Source organism: Bacillus rossius, chromosome 11 (assembly GCF_032445375.1).
Source record: "Bacillus rossius redtenbacheri isolate Brsri chromosome 11, Brsri_v3, whole genome shotgun sequence".
Classification (NCBI taxonomy): domain Eukaryota; kingdom Metazoa; phylum Arthropoda; class Insecta; order Phasmatodea; family Bacillidae; genus Bacillus; species Bacillus rossius.
The window spans coordinates 51,694,486-51,716,274 of record NC_086338.1 but is presented as its reverse complement, the minus strand read 5'-3'; the positions used below and the strand labels follow the sequence as shown (position 1 = coordinate 51,716,274).

The following is a 21,789-nucleotide window of genomic DNA, read 5'->3' as shown; positions in this document are numbered from 1 at the left end:
GAATTATTACTTGAAATTATACAAGTAATCAGATTTTTAAAATGCAAGAATAATTAACCTTTATTGCCGAATTTGTTGTTGTAATAAGCAATGAAAACCACATAAACTTTTTACTTCACTTTATAAACAGTCGAGTGGAAGAGAGATAGATGCGGCGCAAGCGTACAATGAGCGTAACGGAACAAAGTGCGTAACGGGACACTTTCGTGCGTGCAGCCGGCGTTCGATTTATTAGACGTCACGTCAAAAATATTCAATATTTATACCTCACATCGCCATGTCTTTAAACATGTAGTAAAAATAAATTTGTGTCTTCAGTGTTTTGAATAGGGCCTACCTGGTTTTTTCCATATCAAACATAAAACCATGGTAACAGTTCCTAACCTCAAATATTGTTTACGTTAAATTTCATTGTAAATAAGGTTTGGGCTCCTAACACACACCCTGCTATGTTAAAAGAAAACCGCAACACTGAAATTTCCCATTATTCAACACTTATTATAGTTAAATTACATCGCTAACAACCTCTTATTCGTTTCACACGTGGTACACAAGGTAGCACCGGTGCGATAAATACCGTCAAAATCAAACCACTGAAGTAATTTACCTTCACTTCGACCTGTCATTAAGTTTGGATGCATACGTTTCTTTTTTAAATTATTTTTTTCAAATGAAATTTTCAAAAATTTTAAGAAAACATCTTGCACAGTAAAATAGATCTCAACTTAGCCACGATGCGTGTGTGTGTGTTAGCTTGACCGTGTGCCTATATACATAATTAGAAATCCGTAAAATTCGCGGGTTCATTTCGTGTTATGCTAAAATTCAAATAATTATACCTTAGTGCTGCTTTTGTCGTTGGTTCACTGTTAACCTGGAGGACTGAGGGCCAATTAGAGACCCTCCGAATCAGACACTCAGTCGAGACGACTCCCAAGTCAGCAGCCAATGAACAGTTGGCATTTGCCCGAGTGTGTAGAGGATATTGGCGTCTATCCTGGAGGTCATTGAACCCGCGAATTTGTCGGGTCTCTATACATAATGTTTTCTTACGCTTGGGGCGAACATTATCGTTTCTCGGGTGACTAGATGGATTGCAAATTCTTGTACAACTATTAGGCCAGGGTAGTTTTCTCCCGGATGTCCTTGAGTTGCTTTTGTGTTTCTGCGAGTTACCGTCTGAAGGACGCCTGGCTCTGCAGCAAGTACCGTTCACCCCGTGAGCGAGTGCACTTGTTTATTTTACATAATTATGCACGCTGTGTCAGTCCACGCGAAGTAGTAATTCCGCGTTGTTCTGGATCTCATGATCTGGATCAGATCTGCACACATTTTTATTTGATGTCCACGTGAAATTTCTGACGTTATTTCGTCTTATAAATCGATGAACGCCGGCTGCACGCACGAAAAAGCATGACTCATTGTCACGTTACGCCTGAGCCGAGCGTGCAAGAACCGGCCAGCCACCCGTGCGAGAAAATCTTCTATGATACCAAACAGGTTAAGGCTGGCTTTTTAACTAATTGTTCGTGATTATATTTAAACAAATTATTTAAATTAAATTTGCAAAAACTGTAAATAATATTAGAAAATTAAAAAGTATGCAATTTTTAATCAATGTTTTCTTATGACGTTATCACGTAAAATTAATGTCCGTAAACCGACTTTACAGACAAACACCCCCCCCTCCCCTTTTTTTTTATAACTACATTAGCAAGAACGTAAATATGTATAATTTTGCCAAATATGTACTTTTTAGTCTGATTCCTGCATGTATGGTAAAGTTATGGAAGATAAACTGATCCTTGTTGAGTTTGAGAAAGCGCTCCAGCTGAACTGTTTATAAAGCGTTCGCGTCACCGTGCTTTATCCCAACGACATGCATGTTTGAAATAGAAGAAAGTGGACGAATTCTTTGTCAATAAATGACGGTAAAAGTTATTTTTAATATTTTTTAAACTTCTTAAAAACTAAGTATATAGGCCATGCATACTATACTTTTTGTTACAAAACTTAGTTTTTTTTTCCATCGTAATAGACGGTAGGTCTTATTTAAGGAATTATTTTTGCTTATTTACCCATATTACCCGAATTTCCGATTGTTGGGATTGTCCCATTTAGTTCGGATGGACGAGTTTCAACTGTACTTAAGTTTCCCAACAACTAGGCGAGCCGTCAATTTAGCAGTATTTTCTTTTCTCTCGGAAATGATATAAGCATGTACGGTCGTGGAAGTAAATGCATGTAGGGACCGGAAAAATTCGCGGGTTCATTGACCTGCATGATGAACTCCATAGTTCTACGTACACTCGGTCAAATGTCACCCACTCATTGGCTGCTGTATTGCGAGACGTCCCAACGTAGCAGCCTGTGATTCGATAAAGCTTTGGTTGGGTGATTCTCATTGGCCCAGAGTCATCCAGGTGAGTTGTGAGCCAATAGCAGAGGCAGCACTGAGGTATAACTATTTGTATTTTTAGCCTATCGCGAAATGAATTCGCGAATTTTTCCGGTCTCTAAGCATAGGCAAAGTTATCCACAGGACATGCGACCTAATGGCCGCATGCTGTTGATCGCAGCCTGCCTGCTGATTGAGGAGTGCGGCTTCGCGGCTTTATGCTGAACCTCGCGCGAGTTTTAAACTTTGACACGGAACACACTACGACCCATTAATTACAGACATCACGACCCTTGCACGCAACACTTGACTTGTGCCCTGCCCTGCACGACATCCACACTAATAAGATTATAGAGTCGAGCAACAAGCAATATCTTGTTCTGCTTTCGACCGGACCTTGACCGCAGTTACGGCCAGGTTTGTAGACTGCAACTGAGACGCAAAACGTTCAGCAACAACAATTCAGAGTACCGCGGTTTATAAACTAAGCAAGGCGCAATAACGCAACGCAAGTATTGTTCAACTTCCAACTTTATTGCGTTTTTTTATTTCCTTGCGTTTTCGACGGCCATATCTGAAGAGAGCTGTTCCGATAGGACTAAATGTATAGAAAGCCACACTTGTTATTTTTTATTAAATACATCAGCTTCATACCTGTTAAATTTTTACACATTGTTATAAAATGTTTTAATTCAAATTATTGACAATATATTTGGTTTTTATGATAACTATAGGTATTAAAGAATCCTGGGTTAAAAAAAAAATACTAATTTAAATTTGAAATTTTAGGGTTGGTGACAGTCTTGCGAATTTTATATACGACAGATTTTTTTTTTGGCGTCGGTTCTGTGTTGCACTGTTGCGTTCCTTCAGTAGTTTATAAACCCAGCCTTAATCTTATAACAGCACACTTGGCGCCTCGCCGTTATCCGATGATTCGAGCCAAGTATCGGGGTCGCAATCTCACATTGGAATCCCACGTTGCTTATTATGGGAGCGAATGAAATTCTGGGGAAAAAACAGCGAATTTAGTCGCTTCGCAGTATTATTTCATTGAACTAATTTGGAGTAGTATGACACGCCACATAATGTGAAAAATAAAAGAGCGTTAACCCTCCAGTTATTTCGATAATATTTATTTTTGTGCAGTGACGAAATTCGCAGGCTGAATCAAACATTGTGTTTTTGTCGCGACGAACGTGCATACGGAGTTTGTCGATGGAGTTCCTGCCCACCCTGTGCAGCCGACGTCCCCATCGAGGGGCGGCTGCAGGGCAACCACGCCGGGGCTTTCCATTTTCATTTTACTTTGTTGGTCGCGTTGCCGTTAAAAAATGTGGACATGAATGGGGGATTATCTTTCAAAGATAGGGAGTGCATGACTTGATGTAAGCTTTTGGACATACACCATTCCTAAGCAATAGTGTATGTCCAAAAGCTTACATCAAGTCATGCACTCCCATTGCACAAATCTTTCAAAAATAATATCATTGCACGGTATGGACATTTCTCTGAGGAAGTTGGAAATGCTTAGCAATGGTGTATGTCCAAAAAGCTCACATCAAGTCATGAATGGGGAATTTGCTAATACAATACGAACGGAATCGACGACAATATCGAGACAAATGTCTTTTGAGAGATATAGAGAGAAAATTTGGGACTATACTGATCTTGGTAATAATTTTCAAGTCGCGTTTAATTGGCTCTGCTAGCTGCGTGGAGCTGACGGACGGACGCGACGGACTACTGTAATCCCGGCTCTACACGGCTGGTAGGGTCACAACTTGGACAAAGTGGTTTCGATGTTGTTTGAAAGAATCACCGGGGAAGATGTCAAAATAAGCCCGCCAGCCAGTGGTTCGTGTTGGACGTCAGAGGTGGACGGGATGGCGGAGCGCCGCGGGTGACCCAGCCGGGCAGGAATGCCGCCGGACGAGTGTCCGGGACCCCGCCCCTCCCTCCCGTCTTCGGGGGGGGGGGGGGGGGACATCCGCAGTTCGCGTCAGCAGCCCTCTCGCGTTGCGCCGGAGGTTCGCCCGTCCGTCTCGAGTGACGTCACGTCTCGTGCGCGCTCCCGCTTGGTCGCCCCCCCCCCCCCCCCCCAGGGCCGCAACTAGAGTCTCTGGCACCCGGGGCATGAATGGATTCATGCGCGCCCCCCCCCCCCCAACTCTTTTTTTGCACATACCACACCAATAAAGCGGGGGGGGGGGGGTCCGGGGGCCCTCCCACGGAAAAAATGGTGCTATTTAAGCATTTTCCATACCTACATGTAACAGTTTCTGTGCTACTGTGTGTGCCTTCCATGCACGAACCCACTATGTCCATAAAGTAGTCCGTATAATCACTAGACTTGTTCATTAAATATGTTGAGACGTTATATTGTAAATCAGATTAGACATTCCTGGCATGCAAGTTAAAAAACTTTTAAAAAACTTTTTTACCAGTTACCAGTTGTAGTAGGGAAGGAATTACAAAGCAAGCGATTTCGGCGCCCCCACAGCTTTGCGCCCGGGGCGTATGCCCCGCTTGCCCCCCCCCCCCCCCCCCCCACCTAGTTGCGGCCCTGTAGTCTGTTGTCCGTCGGACCGGGGCGGAGCGGGGCTGACGTGTGGGTCGCCGCGTCGGCCGGAAGGAGCGGGCATTCCTCCAGGTGTCGCCCCGCCGCTTCCCGGAAGCTGCAGTCAGAGCTAACCCCCCCGCGTCCCGGCCCCTGACTCAGTGTTGGCGTGCGCAACATTTCCCACCGCGTATCCCTTGGAATAATTAACTGTTTCCGTAAATGTTTTTTAATCACATTCTAAACTTTGCCTTTGCATTGTTTGTCATACTTAGATAGCATTAATATAAATCTCTAATCTGGTCGGGTAGTAGCTAACATAATGGAAATTTCAAATTCATGAACACCACGTCGCTAGCCAAGTGATTCGGAGCCTTCTGTCGCCCTGGACACTGCGCGTAACTGTGACGTAAAAACAAATTTATTGCCTTTTACCAAGATAGTTGAATCTCTATTATTTTTTTTTTTTCATTTCGGCAATTATGAAGGTATCTTGGAAATATTTAGGAAAGCTGTGTTTTTTTTTTACAGGCGTCGCTATTTGCGGGTTAGTTAGTCGCTGTACAGCTTGGGCGTACATTCCGGAAGGGCCATTTGCCCGCTCTGATAGAAAAAAAAACTTCAAATATCGGCTGTGAAAAATTGAATTATCGTTAACTTAACGCGCCAAGCTCTTGGACCGCAAATTCCGCATCCGCTCGGGCAAATCCTACAGTTGCTGTGAGTGCTTGCTTCGAAAAAATCTTAGAACGAATTTATATTTGTATATATACATATATTTTGACGTGACAACGTCTAATAAATCGATGAACGCCGGCTACACTCACGAAAAAGTGTCCCGTTACGCACATTGTTCCGTTACGCTGTGTCCCTTTACGCTCATTGTACGCTTGCGCCGCATCTATCTCTCTTCCACTCGACTGTTCATATATTGAAGTGAAAAGTTAATGTGGTTTTCATTGCTTATTACAACTACAATTTCGGCAATAAAGGTTAATTATTCTTGCATTTTAAAAATCTGATTACTAGTATAATTTCAAGTATTTATTCTTTTACTATTAAAATAAAAATGATTCAATTTTATTCATAAAGCATGAAAACATTTCATCAATGTTTTGTTATGACGTCACGTTAAACTATCGTCCGTAAACCGACCTTACAGACAACCATTTTTTTTTTTTTTTTTTTTTTTTTCGATTTCTCTTCGGATTCGTGTGACGTTTGCGCGGCGGAATCCGTCGTGAACCTCCGGCTGCGCGTGACCCATTGACGGCGATGTGCGGGAGCTGACCTCGCGAGAGAAGCGGTCCGGGTGCGACCTGTTCCACTTCGGGCCACGCTGCCAAGCCCGGACTGAAGCCTTCTCGTGGTTGCCGTCGCCGTTGCTCGTATTGTTTCATCCTAGAGTACGGTGGAAACTTTTTTATGATGCAGTTGCACTTTTAGTTAGAAAAAGAAAATAGCAAAGCACCGAAAGAGTATAAACAAAGATGTCTGACACGATTCTCATCTGATGGAATTTTTGTTTGGACTGACAGAAGCCTTCTTGTGGTTGCCGTCGCTGTTGCATGTGTTGTTTCATCCTAGAGTACGGAAGAAACTTTGTATGATGCAGCTACACTTGCACTTTTAGTTAGAAAAAGAAAATAGCAAAGCATCGAAAGAGTATAAACAAAGATGTCTGCCACAATACTCATCTGATGGACTTTTTGTTTGGACTGACAGAAGCCTTCTTGTGGTTGCCGTCGCTGTTGCATGTATTGTTTCATTTTAGAGTACGGAAGAAACTTTGTATGATGCAGCTACACTTGCACTTTTAGTTAGAAAAAGAAAATAGCAAAGCATCGAAAGAGTATAATCAAAGATGTCTGCCACGATACTCATCTGATGGACTTTTTGTTTGGACTGACTGAAGCCTTCTTGTGGTTGCCGTCGCCGTTGCTTGTATTGTTTCATCCTAGAGTACGGAAGGAACTTTTTCATGATGCAGTTGCACTTTTAGTTAGAAAAAGAAAAAAAGCAAAGCACCGAAAGAGTATAAACACATATGTCTGCCACGATACTCATCTGATGGACTTATTGTTTGGACTGGTGAGACGCTGTTCCCACACAACGGAGGTTGGAAGGCCATCAGTTCGTCAGTCCATCAGTGTGTGGTGGCCTAGCATCATGGAGATAAGGCGACTGGGCCTAGCGGCCCCCCTTTCCTTGCCTCGTGAGGTGCTGGCTGCTCTAGCTTGGGCTCTTAGTTCTGTGACAACCAAAACTTGTTGTGTGTTTCAAGTTGGCGAAGTACCATATTTGGGGGCTCATGTTTTATGACAGTTTTTTTTTAAATTTATATAAGTGTAACGACTGTAGTCTGTAGGCTAAGTCGAGGTGACTACTCACCAGAGCGTAACTAATAATGCCCCGGTCTGGAGTGGGACGCTCGATGACTTAGTGACGGTAGACACAACAAAAGTTTTCCTTTTTTTTTACATTTCATGACATGAAGATGCGAAAATTTTTGAATAATTCATACTGCCGAGAAAGTTTCGTTATCGCACACCAAACGTTTGTAAAACTTTACAACTGCTCACGGACTCCCCGCTGGAAACATGGCGACAAGCACAGGACCGTCCTTGCAGCTGCACGTTTAAGTACATACACACGTGGCGATGTTGAGTGTGTTTGTTGCGCACCGTGTTGTTTGGTTTCGTCTCGTTCCAGTTGAATCGCTGAATGTTTAGGTTTGTGGCTGGAGTGGATTGTCGGAAGTTCGGCGGTCTCGCGGTCTCTGGGACCAGACGAACACGGGGGTGTGTCGCGTGGAGCGACTAGGCCGGGGGGTCAGCACCGCGCAGTGACACGCGACGGCCCGGCGAGAGAAAGCGACGTGTCTCCCGCCGGATCCGGGACCGCGACAGCGACGTGCGTGGCGTGTGCGGCGGGGTCGTCGCCACGACGCCGAAATACCACAACGCCGAATAGCCAAAATTGACCACAACGCCGACAGCTAGAAAACTGCTGTGTACCACAACGCCGAAATAACAACTGAATGAATTTGTGTGTGTTTCTTAAATGTACCTTAAACGCTGAAATACCACATCAAACCTAACCTTACCTAACCTAACCTAGCGTAATATAACCTAACCTAACTTAACCTAGCCTATCCTAGTCTAGCCTAACCTAACCTAGCCTAGTCTAACCTAACCTTTGTGGCAGTCCTGCAATGAAATTTTTCGGCGTTAGTGTATTTCGGCGTTGTAGTGCGTCCCCGTGTGGGGTGACCCCACGCCTGCTTCAGTTCACACAATTTTATAATGCGTGATTTTACCCGTAGGGTTCCTACACCTCCTCGATATACTTGATATCCTTATGTCCTTGATTTGTCTTTAATTGGATAAAGGCCCTTAAAGAGTCCTTAAATTTGACTAATTATAAAAAAAGGCGCGGTTCCGGCTGCTTAAGAGTTCTGAATCGCATCCTTTACCAAATCGCAAATAATCTCCGTCGTACCGCGAGGCGGCGCTCGGTTACTGTTCTGAGTCAGCGTTGTGTTGTCGAGAGGCAACGGGGGCACTCCCGTGTTGCGTCGTTACGCCAGCGTCTCGCAAGCGTCACAGCAGGAGAACCGACGACCGCTGCTGCCACCAGGCGTGGCACGTTAGTACCTACTCGACGCCTTCAGTGGCCGGCTCGCCGCTGGAAGTCCCGTCTGCCGTGCCTGACCCAGCTCGTACCTCAACCTGGGTGTGTTGGGGATGTGGGGTGGGGGGTGTGCTGACACTAACTGTGTCACGCCCGCATCCTGGAGGACCTGTCACTCGGCGTCAGTGACGTCACCCACATCGCCACTCCACCCAGTTACTGTGCGGGTCACCATAGTAGTGTTTCGGTAGTCGTTTCTTTCAACTCCGACATTTGTAGTCTCTTCGATAGCCAGGCCTCGCCCACGTTGTTTTTTTTTTTTTGGGGGGGGGGGGAGAATAGGGGAGGACTTGGTTTATGGCGCAAGTAGTGCCATTGAGAAAAATTATAATTTGTGTGAGGGGGGGCGGGATAGTAAAAAAAATCTAATTTTATTCTAAATTGCAATAATTCGCTTAATGTTTGTGTCAGAATTTGCATTAAATTATGATTTTCATGAACTAACGTGCAAAAATATCGTGAGATAAGGACCGTTGGACCACCTGGTATGATACTTTCAAATTCAAAGTCCTTGGTAGGTTACTTTTTTCGTTGGGACTTGGGGGGGGGGGCCACCCTTGCTTCTATCTGCACGTTTGTAAACCGTTTTTATTAACCCGCGTGCTTCCCCCCCCCCCCCCCCCCCCCCGTTTGATGGAAGCACCATCTGGCGACGGGCGTAAACAACCAGCGTCCTACATTTTCGCAAACAGGTTCTCTCTCTCCGGTCGCCACGGGCTGCGCCGAGAGACGAGCGCGCCGGGCGAGCAGGATCCTCGGAGGTCGCCGCGGTCCGTGGGCGGCCTTCCGCGCCAGGGCTGCCAACCGCCGCTCTCTTCCCCTGCTCGTCGCGGGTCGTTGCCACAACGCCGAACGTACAATAACGTCGAATACCATAACGCCGAATGCCAAATTGACCGCAACGCCGACAGCTAGAAAACTGCTGTGTACCACAACGCCGAAATACAGTAACGCCACAGGAGCTTAAAAAAAAAAAAAAAAAAAAAAACAACTGAATGAATTTGTGTGCTAACCTTACCTTACCTTTGTGGCAGTCCTGCAATGACATTTTTCGGTAGTTAATGTACGTTCGGCGTTATTGTACGTTCGGCGTTGTGGTATTTCGGCTTTGTGGTGCGTCCCTGCTCGTCGCGTGCTCGCTTGCAGCCTGCAGCCTCACGCACCTGCGGGCTTATCAAGGGCGGACGTCCCGCCACAAGTCGTGAAACACTCGTCATCAGAAATATCAGTGACGACGGAATGTTACCGTGAGGGAAGCCACGTCGCCTACCGCTGTAGACCCCATATATGTCAGTGTCTTTTTTAATACACGTGTTGACACGCATTCGGGATTCCTCCTGTATCCGCCACTTGGGCTGATTGCGAAAGCCCCGATGACCAGTGATGAAATACTCGCTGTCAATAAAAGTAGCTTGGCTTCTGGGTTGTAGCCGTGTCCTTGGTGGATAATTCACCGACGTTTCGGTCGACATCGCAGTCGCCATCATTATTCCCTGATGATGGCGACTGCAATATCGACGGGAAACGTCGGTGAATTAATTATTCGCCAAGGACGCGGCTAAAACCCAGAAGCCAAGCTACTTCAGACAATGACCGTGAAAGCCAGCGAACATTATTATGTCTACTTGACTCGTATATTCAGCCCCAGTAAAATAATTTAAAAAAAATGTTCGTGTTTACTGGCTCGTGGGACGGACAGTAGCGGTCACGTGACATACTGGCGCCCTGTACTTTTCTGTTCGAACATGCACTTGCCACCAAAAGGGTCGTTTAAGGCCCCCGCCTACCCGGGCACACACACTGTGTGCAGAGCTTCAGGAAAAAACAACGCTATTTCAAAACTACTCAAGATATCCGAGTGGGGTCTGCTTACGAAAAGCATTTAAGAGTTCGCCGAGGGGCCGAAAAGTACTTTTGACTTTGGATTAAGTTGTTAAACTGTTTTTTTAGAATAGGTAAAATGGCTAAAACGCATGTTTTCAGAGTAATTTTTAGGCGTAAAACAACCGGTACAGATTCTTGAAAGCACTTGAGGGACTTGCATTACACCTTTATCTTCATTTACCCGCAATATAATGTAACGGTCTGCGCGCCAGTTCAGAGCCTTGCGCTTAGAGGCTATACCGCGCTAGAAATACCAGCGAGCGTCGCGCTTATCATCCCGCCTCACTAACACACAACTGTCTCATACCTCGAGCTAAACGCCTCATGCCGCTCATTGCTCATTATCCACGGCGGGCTTTACTTAACCGAACACGCGGCCTACAGCAACGAAAACCACACCAGCGTCTTGTCTGGAGTGATTTATTTCTGTGGCTGTGGAGTTGGCAGCCCCGGTGCTCGCGGCTCGGTCGACCGGCACTTGTTTCGGTCTACCGGCACCTGTGTTCTGCGGCGCTGATCGGGTCTGATGCGCTACCTCGGTCCAGCAGGACGTAGCGTCCCGCTCCGCTGAGAGACGCATGAGCCGTCACTGACGCGCTACGGGTCGTTACCACAACGCCGAAATACCATAACGCCGAATGTCAAAATTGACCGCAACGCCGACAGCTGGAGAACTGCCGTGTACCACAACCCCCGAAATAACAACTGAATGAATTTGTTTGTTTCTTTAATGTACATTAACGCCGAAATACCACAATCAAACCTAACCTTACTTAACCTAACCTAACCTAACCTAACCTAACCTAGCGTAATATAACCTAGCCTAGCCTAACCTAACCTAGCCTAAACTAACCTAGTCTAACCTAACCTAACCTTTGTGGCAGTCCTGCAATGACATTTTTCGGCGTTAGTGTATTTCGGCGTTGTGGTACACAGCAGTTTTCTAGCTGTCGGCGTTGTGGTCAATTTGGCATTTCGGCGTTGTGGTGCGTCCCCACTCGCTACATGTCGCAGTCAGCTGAGATCAGACATGGCGCTCCAACCCACCCCCACGCCAGCTCGTTAAACCTGGACTCGGCAATGATTCGTCGTTTCCGTCCGTAAATCACGTGACCTCTAAACGACCAAAAAAAAAAATGCTTCCGTTAGTCAATGGTAAACTTCTGAAGCTTTGTTTTACTTTCGCCGGACGTACGAAATTATAAATTCCTCAAGTTATCAACGTATTGCGGGCAACCTTTGTTTTTGTTTTTTAAAGATTTTTAAATATATGTTTATTTTTCTTGTGCTGTTTTCATTGCATGTTTTTAACTTGCACGTTAGAGCAGATTTTAAAGTTAGATAGATTACATAGAAGTGGCCCGAGACATACTCAATGACCAACTGCAAAACTGAATATATATAAATGATAATCACAGCGGGGGAAATAAGTTTAATGATTTATGAGATATCATGATCATTAGTATAATCCGCCTATACGAGAGGAATGTCCACGGCAGTTGAAGCCTTCCAGTCGGTCGGCAGCTTCGAAGTGGAATAAGCATCACGGGCGTGCTGATTGTGACTCGCTTGACCTAGTTGATGGACGGTCAGGACGCGACGGGTCATCAGAAATTTAAGTTTTTAGGTTAGCTTAAGAACGTTGTTTTGAACGGGTAAGGCCCTTCTCGAAAATATTAGGTCCTGGCAAAAGGGAATGAATGGCTCAGGACCCCGCAAGGTCTACTACGTTTTCCTCTGATTGATTCCGGTTCGTTGTTTAGTAGCTACACGGGCGTTGATCCGGGGGGGGGGGGGGGATGCAGGGGCCCGGGCTCCCCTGGAATTAAGAAACCCCTCACGTGACTGTGAAACGGGTTTGATGTCTTGTGGAAAACTTTCTGTATTTTTTTAAGGTTTCTTCTTATTCCACGCATGTAGGCCAATATATAGTCAGTATACAACATAAGAACCGTATCCGTTTACCACACATGCAAAGCTACAAAGCGATTCCTACAGATTTTAACCTCTGCCTCAGCCGTGTTCAGAATCGTCAGCTGCAGTTGTGGGCGAATCACTGAAGGCTGTTAGTCTTGTGTTTTGAATCCTTTGTATTTAATATAATAATTAAATTAATGCTTAGTTTCTTTAGAAATCCAAATGTTCTGAATTGAGCAGGTACGGGTATTTTTTATTTGGTAATATGTACGTTAACTGACGAGAGAAATGTTTTTGAAACGAAAACCAGTTTTTAGTTACATAAATGTCAAGCGTGTACACTCAAAACGCGTTGTTTATAATAATTTTATAGATTAGAAAAATTTTCCCATACAGTCGTGTAGGTTAATAATTAGAATTACGTTTGAATGTAAGAATGTTGTGCACGTTGACGTTTCAAAGAAGGCATACTTGTGAGGACTGACGCCCCTCCCTCTGCGGTGTTGTCGGCTGGAAAGGGAGGGGGGGGGGTGACTATTCCGGTCGCCGCGACAACCCCAGGTGGGGGAGATATTTATTCACGCGGAGGATGTGCGACTTCCCTCCTTTCCCCCCTTCTTCCTCTGGCGCTTGGCAGTTCCCACACACTCGCCCGGGCGACCGGAAAGAGTGTTCTTGGTCCCGGGGTTTCTGTTGGGGAGAGGAGGGGGAGGGCATGTCCGCAGGAAGTGCGCGGGGGCCCCAGAAATAGCTCGCGGTTTTGCCCAATGTTCGCGGAGAGATCGCGACCTCGGGGCATATCCCCGGCGCCAGACTAGACTAGACTAGACTAGACTAGACTAGACTCTGCTGCCGTGACCAACCCTTTACAATGTGTCCTGGCCCCTGGTTTACAAATGGACCATTGTGGGGCGGAATAATTTGAGGTACAAAAAAAAATGAAAAAAAAAATTAGAGGCGGGTAAAAATAATTTTTTTACGGTAATGATTTGATTGTCAAGAATTCATATTTCTGTTGTTTTTTTGTTGTTGTAAAAAATGAACTTGTTACGAACGATATCGGCCCCAGTGGTAGAGGTCTGTGAAGTCGTACGTAAATGGCATGTCATGTGAAATGTTAACTCTGTCCAGGTCGCACACGATTGGGTTAAGGTTTTTGATACGCGTCTGTGATTGGCAGCGGCCCGGAAATTTCTCGGATTCGTCTGGTGTCGTGTTAGAATTCACAGTCCTATGTATATTCCACCCAGATGTGCGGTTTTTTTTTTTTTTTTTTTTTTTTTTTTTTACTGTAGAGTCTCTCCTTGTGAGGGAGTGGATGTGATTTGGTCTCTGCTGTTGGCTGGTGGTTGACTGGTTGATTGCGAACCTGGCATTAAAGCAATGATTAGTTATAGATGTTTGCAGTCTGAACTGGCGACCGATAGACTTCGAAATTTTTCCGGTCGTCTAGTGGTTGGCGTCTGTCGAACCTGACAAGTTTTGAATCACCGGTAATCCACTGATAATCTTTGTCAGATACACGCTAAATAACTGGACTTAATATGTTAATCTTGTTTTCAAAGCCGTCATTTATAAAATCCCCTCTGAAATTTTGTTGACGTCCATGGGAGTGTATAGGAAAAGTATATATCCAAAATGTAACTCTGATCGAGCCTGATAATGTATTTATTTTATTATTTTATTTTTGGTAGCTATAATAACATGGTATTTTTTATGTTGCTGTTCCTCTTCATCTTTATTGAATTCTGCCTGACCCTAAAGTGAGACATTGTTGACGGCTGTTTCATAGAACGATTAAACGTTTACAATTTGAATATTGTGACGTAAAAAACAAAACGAACTTGGGACTCGTGTAGCATCGTGCCTGTTATTCATTTATCAATACACAATAGTTTTAAGTTGTTCATTGCATAGCAACAATGAACTGCGAGTGCGAACCCGCAGACGTCTGGCCGGCGGCCACATCAAAGCGAGCGCTGAGTGGGGGGGGGGGGGGGACATTGTCCGGAAAGCACGTGGTCAGTGGCGGTCGCCTGCATTTCCGGCCTGTAGCGTGTCTCATCGCCAGTTGGCGATGCGCATTCTGATGGGCGGTTACGTACTTTCCTGTTGCCAGTGCACGATATCTGCTTATGGTTTCGGTTTGCTCTGTTGCCAGATATACGCAAAGAGCACAGACGCCTTAGAAACAACTTTGTAATGTAATGTAAATTTTTTTAAAGTGAAAAAAATATATCTTTTGTAAATAAAAAAAAATTGAAATTCTTCTATTAGCCAGTGTTCACATGGTAGCATATGAGTAGGGACCGGAAATATTCGCGGGTTCAATGACCTCCAGGATAAACTCCATAGTGCTACGTACACTCGGTCAAATGTCACCCACTCATTGGCTGCTGTATTGCGAGACGTCCCAACATAGCAGCCTGTGATTCGATAAAGCTTCGGTTGGGTGTTTCTCACTGGCCCAGAGTCATCCAGGTGAGTTGTGAGCCAATAGCAGAGGCAGCACTTGAGGTATAGCTATTTGTATTTTAACCTATCGCGAAATGAATTCGCGAATTTTTTCCGGTCTCTACATATGAGCCATTTTTTTTTACACGGTTACACAGGAAACTTATTTACTGGACGTATGCGTGATGTGTAGCATCCAGACCAGTATGAATATAATTAGCGATCACGATTGTGTACGTGTGTTGTTGGTGATATCTGCGCTGCGGGCCCCACCCACGATAAGGGTGGATGAGTTGTGGCCTGCCCCCTCCCCGGGTGCTAATCATGCCGGCGGGCCGGCATGAAGGGCGTCACGTCCTGTGCCGGTGCGAACATTAACGCCCCATCACTCCTAGTGTGTGGGGGGTTCGCCCCTCTACCAGGGGCCCCCGTGGTGGGGTCAGCGAGGGATGCCCTCACGTGCTTCCTCACCGCGGTACTTCCTTCCGGCACGGCTCATGGCGGGGGGGGGGGGGGGGGAAGCGGGGGTGTGTATTCTCCTCCTCCCCTCTCCTGCTCCCTCATCCACTCGGAAACCCGATAAAAAAAAAAGCTATCATACCTAGCAGCAAATTGAAAGAATGTGGAAGGAAAAAAAAGCTGGCAAAGAGGTTTTTCTACCTCTTGCCTCACCCACACACATGGAGTTCTGCGTACACGCCTCTACCGCGCGCGTGATAAAATAGCGAACCTTCTTCTTGTAAACTGATTTCTAACTAAGACTGTGATCTAGCAATAAAGCTTCCTTTTAATATCGTGATTACTATTCGTTGATAGTCCTTCCTTTTTCATTGATTGTGCTTACATGTGTATCTTGTTCGTTAATTATTGTTCTTCAAATTGTGCTTCTTGCGTTTCGTTCATTGTGCTTCCGATTGTGCTGAATTTTCGTTAATGTGTTGTGAATTAACTCGGATTGAACAGCGTTATTACTAACAGGAACCTGGGTGGGGGGGGGGGGGGGGAAGAGGAACTTACAAAACCCCTCGCTGTGGAGGCAATCGTTACTCTGGAACGAAGATGATAATCGTAATAAATAACGCCAAAACTACGCATGAAGGAAAAATTTGCTAATATTATAGTTATCCGCGTACTGCAAGCATATGGGCCTAGACCAGCCGGGTGAGATCATTACTTGTGTCGGTTACCCACGCGCGCAAAACCCTTGGACCGCAAGAATCCATGCAAGTAATGTGCTGTAGTTATTGTTACTTAATGATTTTTAATCGCTTTTCTGCGAGTTCAACTACATTCAGCGTGATTCAGATTCCATAAATTGAATTCGTGTGATTTTTTTTTCAGACATTTTGTTCACTTCTGTTTTTAATGTAATTCTGATGATTCCGCACATTCCTCTGGAATGCGAGCTCAAAAAATTCTTCTGGTGGCTTCAACCAGACCGTTGTGCGTGTTCAGAGTGACAGCATATTGCGAGTGGTTTCGTGTTTGCACGGCTTGCCGTCTGGAAGAAGGGGGGGGGGGGAAATTGTCGGTGTGTTGTTAGCGACTGCAGGTCGTGTAGTTAAGTAGTCAGTCTGGATAAAATATTTGGGTTTGTGTAACGTATAATGATCGTCGCAATTTGTCAAATAACATTTGTAGTCCTACAAACATTACTCAGCTCAGACAGAAGCGGGTTTTCACAAACGTCGGCAGATCTGCGAGTGGAGTGATTTTCCATTGTTTTCGCGACGGACGACGCCTAGGCCGAGTTCATAAACTACGCAATAAACTCAAAAACGCAAAATGTTAAGATAGCGCGACGCAAGTATTGGCAACCGTCATATTTGAAGAGAAATATTCCTAACGCATTTAAAGGTGCAGAAGTCACGTGCTTAGATCAGAAGCCCACACGATGTTAATTTTTTATTATATACATCATGTTTACACTTGTTAAAACTTTCGCTCAGTGGTATAGAAAATTACTTTTTTTTTTTAAATTAAATTGATAATGTCTTTGGTTTTCGGGATAAATGTGAATTGTCAAAAAAATATATGTTTTCTACGGTTTTTACATTTTTTTTTAAGCCGTAGGGTTGGTGACGTTTCGAAACTTGCGTGCTGTATAAAGGACGGTGACTTCATTGTTGCTTGCGTCGTAGCGTGGTTTGTAAGGGAAGCCTTCATTTCACATACGAGATAGCCACACCCGAAGTTCCCCGAAGTTCATGCTCGCTTTTTTCCCCCCGTTCTATCTCATTGAATAAACCGGTCTGGCATTAAATTTTGCGGTCGATTAGGATAGGTTATCTACATTATAAATACTTAAAAACATTGTGGATGGTTGGTTATATTAGTTAAGTATAGCTACATTAAAAATACTGTAAAATCATTTTATGGTTGCTTAGCAAATAACTTTTTTAATGTGTAGCTATCCAGGGCTAGGAAACCGTTTACATGATTTCACGGTATCTTAAATGTAGCTATCGTAACCAAATCAACCGTCCACAATGTTTTAAAAGTATTTATAACGTAGGAAACCTAACGTTTTACAATGAACAAATAAAAAATAACCGAAGATGCACGATCGGGCGTTTGTCTCTCTCGTCTGTGAAAAGAAGGCTTCCCGGTTTTGTAAGCCCAGCCTTGGAGACGCTACTCGGCGTCGGCGTCGGGACGCCAGTGGAGGCGGCAGGCCGGCTGGCGCGGGCCCGTGACGACACCTCCCCTCCCCCTCCTCACCCTCCCCTCCCCCCTGTCTGCCGTGATGATGTAATATCCTGTGCGGCTACGCATGCCGACTGCTGTATCCTCACCCCCTCCGAGCGTAGTACAACCGCGCTGGACATAAAGAACACTACACGATTTGGAGGATGCCTTCAATACGCGGTGATTGTGACTTGTGCCTCAAAGAATAAAAAAAAATAATATAATTATGTATCAAAACATTGATGAAATGATTGCATACTTTCATGAGTAAAATTGAATCATTTTCATTGAATTATCACTATTTTGTATGGATACAAAGGAGTGAAATGAAATCTACAATTTAATTGATAAATTTACTTTTTATTTGCACTCATTAATTCAAATATGTTAATTACTTTAACGAACAGATTATTTTAACTTTAACTTTTATACATGTTTGCTATTTAACTTTTTCCTATCTGTGTTATTCTGTTAAGGATATGACGATGATAGGAAAAGTAGGAAACGAATGGGAGTGTTTAAAGTTTAATTTGCCTCGAAAAAGTCAAATCGATGGTTGTTCCAATCGAGTGGAAGAGAGATAGATGCGGCGCAAGCGTACAATGAGCGTAACGGGACACAGCGTAACGGGACACTTTTTCGTGCAAGCAGCCGGCGTTCATCGATTTATTAGACGTTGTCACGTCAAAAATAGAAATTTGTATTCAGAAAGACTAGATTTACCGCTCCCTTGTATTACTCTCCTATCCATCCGCCCCCATTTTTCCCGTGAGGAATGTGTGGAGGGGCAGTCGGATGTGTCACGTGCGCACATACCGCTCCACTTCCGGTCCGCCTCTTGTGTTCACTTCCCTTTCCTGTCCTGTCCGCCAGGAAGCGGCGGCGTCTGTCAGCTGTCAACAACCGCCGCCTGGCGATAATGCCAGGTCGACTCCTCCGGAAACCCGCCTGGCTTTTCACGGGAAGCCTACAACTCACGTAGTTTCGGTTACCTACCACGTTCGTGCAACTTCGGATTTCTCTCAAAAGTTGAAATTAAAAAAAAAATCGAAGATTTAGGTTATGTTAGGTCAGTCACAACATGCTTGTTTTCATTGGAAACTTATGATTTAGCTGCTGAAGTGGCGTTAATACCAAAACGCAAAACTGCGGAAATCTTCGGAAATTCTTGGAGGGAACCGAAACTACGTGAGTTGTAGGCTTCCCGTTGTTCACCCTTGCTGAACCCAGTCAGAACGCTCATCTTGCCACATGACTTTTTTTAAAAACTCCTTACGTTTTGTTGAGTTTTTGTCTCGTTTCAACTGTTGCGCTAATTTTTTGGGGGTTCATTTCATCATTTGTGGTTGTTTTTTTTTTTTTTTTTTTTTTCGTTCTCTTAGTCCATTTTTCTTGGTTTTTCTTTGTTTGTTGGCCATATTCCTGTTATGGAATATTATGTGGTGTATATATCCTGTTGACAATAGCAATTTTTGCTTAATTTGTGTTTTTTGTCTTTTGGTTTTTTTTATAGTTTTCTTCTACAGACATACATATGCTTAGCAATGGCGTATGTCCAAAAGGTTACATCAAGTCATGCACTCCCATTTCACAAATCTTTCAAAGATAATTAAACATATTAGTTTGATACAGATGCTAAATATTTGGTTATTCGTTTACAAACACTCTTGATGGTTCCAGACTTGTTTCTCATTGTTGGCATATGTTGTGTTGTGCCGAATAACCATTCTGTTTTGTAAAAAAGTGTTTGTCAGGATCAAGGATATAACTTTGTTGACAAGAGCTGACCTCGCTTTATCGAAAACAAATGTTCAGTATTAAACGTTAAAAAAAAAAAAACTGTAAAATAAAAACTCTTGAAACAATGGTGGCACCTTTTATTTTCTGTTCTCACGCGCCTTTTTTATTTCTCATTTTATCGTATTTACTATCATTTTAAGGGCTTTTTCAGAAATTCCAACGCGATACCTCCCTTGCATTATTTTATGTTGTGCCACCAGTATTTTCAACAGATGTTCGCCAAGTGTTGTATGATGTGCATGAAAGTTCGCGCAAGTATTATCAACATGAGCGACTTTGTACACCCGTTATATATATTCGTTGAAAAAAAAAATTGGTTGTCTTTAAAGTCGGTTTACGGACGATAGTTTATCGTGACGTCATAACAAAACATTGATGAAATGATTGCATACTTTTATGCATAAAAAATTGAATCATTTTTATTGAATTATCACTATTTTGTATGGATACAAAGGAGTGAAATGAAATCTACAATTTAATTGATAAATTTACTTTTATTTGCACTCATTAATTCAAATATGTTTATTACTTTAACGAAGAGATTATTTTAATCATAACTTTTATACATGTTTGCTATTTAACTTTTTCCAATCAGCGTTATTCTGTTAAGGATAGGACGATGATAGGAAAAGTAGGAAACGAATGGGAGTATGTTTCAAGTTTAATGTGCCTCGAAAAAGTCAAATCGATGGTTGTTCCAATCGAATGGAAGAGAGAGAGAGATGCGGCGCAAGCGTACAATGAACGTAACGGGACAATGTGCGTAACGGGACACTTTTTTCGTGCGTGCAGCCGGCGTTCATCGATTTATTAGACGTTGTCACGTCAAAAATTAGCAACGGAGTACAAGGAGAGGTATCAGAAAAATCCCTCAGTAGGAGGACAGCCTGCCGACGCCCTGGCTGTGAACTAGCTGGCGGTGTGTGTGGGCCGGGGGAGGGGGCCGGTGTTAGCCGAGGTTGTCGTCGGCCGCGCCACGGAAATACACGGCTAGGAGGGGAGCGCTTCGCCTCATCGCTGATGAGCCACTTCCCGGGCGTCTCCCCCCTCCACGCCGCTCCTCGTACCAACCGTCTCCTCACCTCGGGCTTGCTACCGAAGAACTGGCGTGGTTGAACATCCCGAACGAAGATCTCCACATGTAGGGTTACCAGACGTCCGGCAAAAGGAGGACAATGTCCTCCTTTTTAGATATTTTTTTTGCGTCCGGCCGGATTTTCTTTAATGCTCCAAAATGTCCGGCTTTTTTTTATAAAGTGAGATAATTCCTGCAGTTACACTCTGAGTAATGCGCTGTCCGCAGAGTCACCCCACTAGTAAGTAGTTCTATGACAGCTTGACAGGTAGCAGCACATGCAGAAGCACGTGTTTTTAATATGCTGTATATGCGTAGTTTGTTTGATTCTTTATACTGAAACTGTATTGAATGCCAAAACATTGTAAAATATCGTACTCCATTGTAATTAATTCATGGCTTTTTTTTTTTTTTAAAAATTATTGTCCTCCTTTTTAGTGAAATGTCCTCCTTTTGCGAGGTGAATGCCCTCCTTTTTTGTTATCAGAGTCTGGTAACCCTATCCACAGGAGCAGTAATTCTAATGAACCGGATCACCTCGCGGGCAGCCTTCTCTTCACGGACGAGAGAGCCAAAGGACCGATCGTGCATCTTCTGTTTTTTTTTTTTTTTGTTCATTGTAACTCATGATAACTAATGGTAACTTAGGTGAGGTTAGCTACATTATTAATACTTTAAAAAAATTGTGGACGGTTTGATTTGGTTAGGATATAGCTACATTAAAGATACTGTGAAATCATGTGAACAAAAAAAAAAGCGAGCATGAACTTCGGGGAACTTCGGGTGTGGCTCTCTCGTCTGTGAAATGAAGGCTTCCCTCACCTAGCAAGGCTCGTTTGTGGTGTGTGGAAGAATTGTCCTTCTCGTCTAGCTTTACTTAAGGGGCCCGCCTGGTCAGGGGTGTGTTTGTGTTTGGTTAGGCGGAATGATAAGCGCGACGCTCGCTTAGAGCAGCTATGAGATTTAAGCAGAGAAATTAAGAGGAAATAAGTAGTGTAATTCGTGTTTTTTTTTAAAGTGCTTCCAAGACATTATTTCGAAGGGGGTGGGGGGAAACGCGTTTTTAACTTTTGTCGCTCTTATAAAGATTTAAGTTTTAGAAACAAATTTAGGAAGCAGGTCTACTCACCCGACCCCGTGTTTTTAGATGGTTTTCGTAAACAAGACACCAGGCACTCTGTGCACCTGTGTGCTGGGGTCCAGGCTCTCTTGTGTGCCGGGTCCGAGCAGGGGACGCACCACAACGCCGAAATACCACAACGCCGAACGTACAATAACGCCGAAAACCACAACGCCGAAATTCTAAATTGACCACACAAC

General features: G+C 44.1%; 1 protein-coding gene across 1 annotated transcript in view; it reads left to right on the top strand.

Moving 5' to 3' along the window:
• The window catches only part of LOC134536966 (E3 ubiquitin-protein ligase HECW2-like), a 165,185-nt gene that overhangs the window by 55,143 nt on the left and 88,253 nt on the right, over positions 1 to 21,789 (top strand).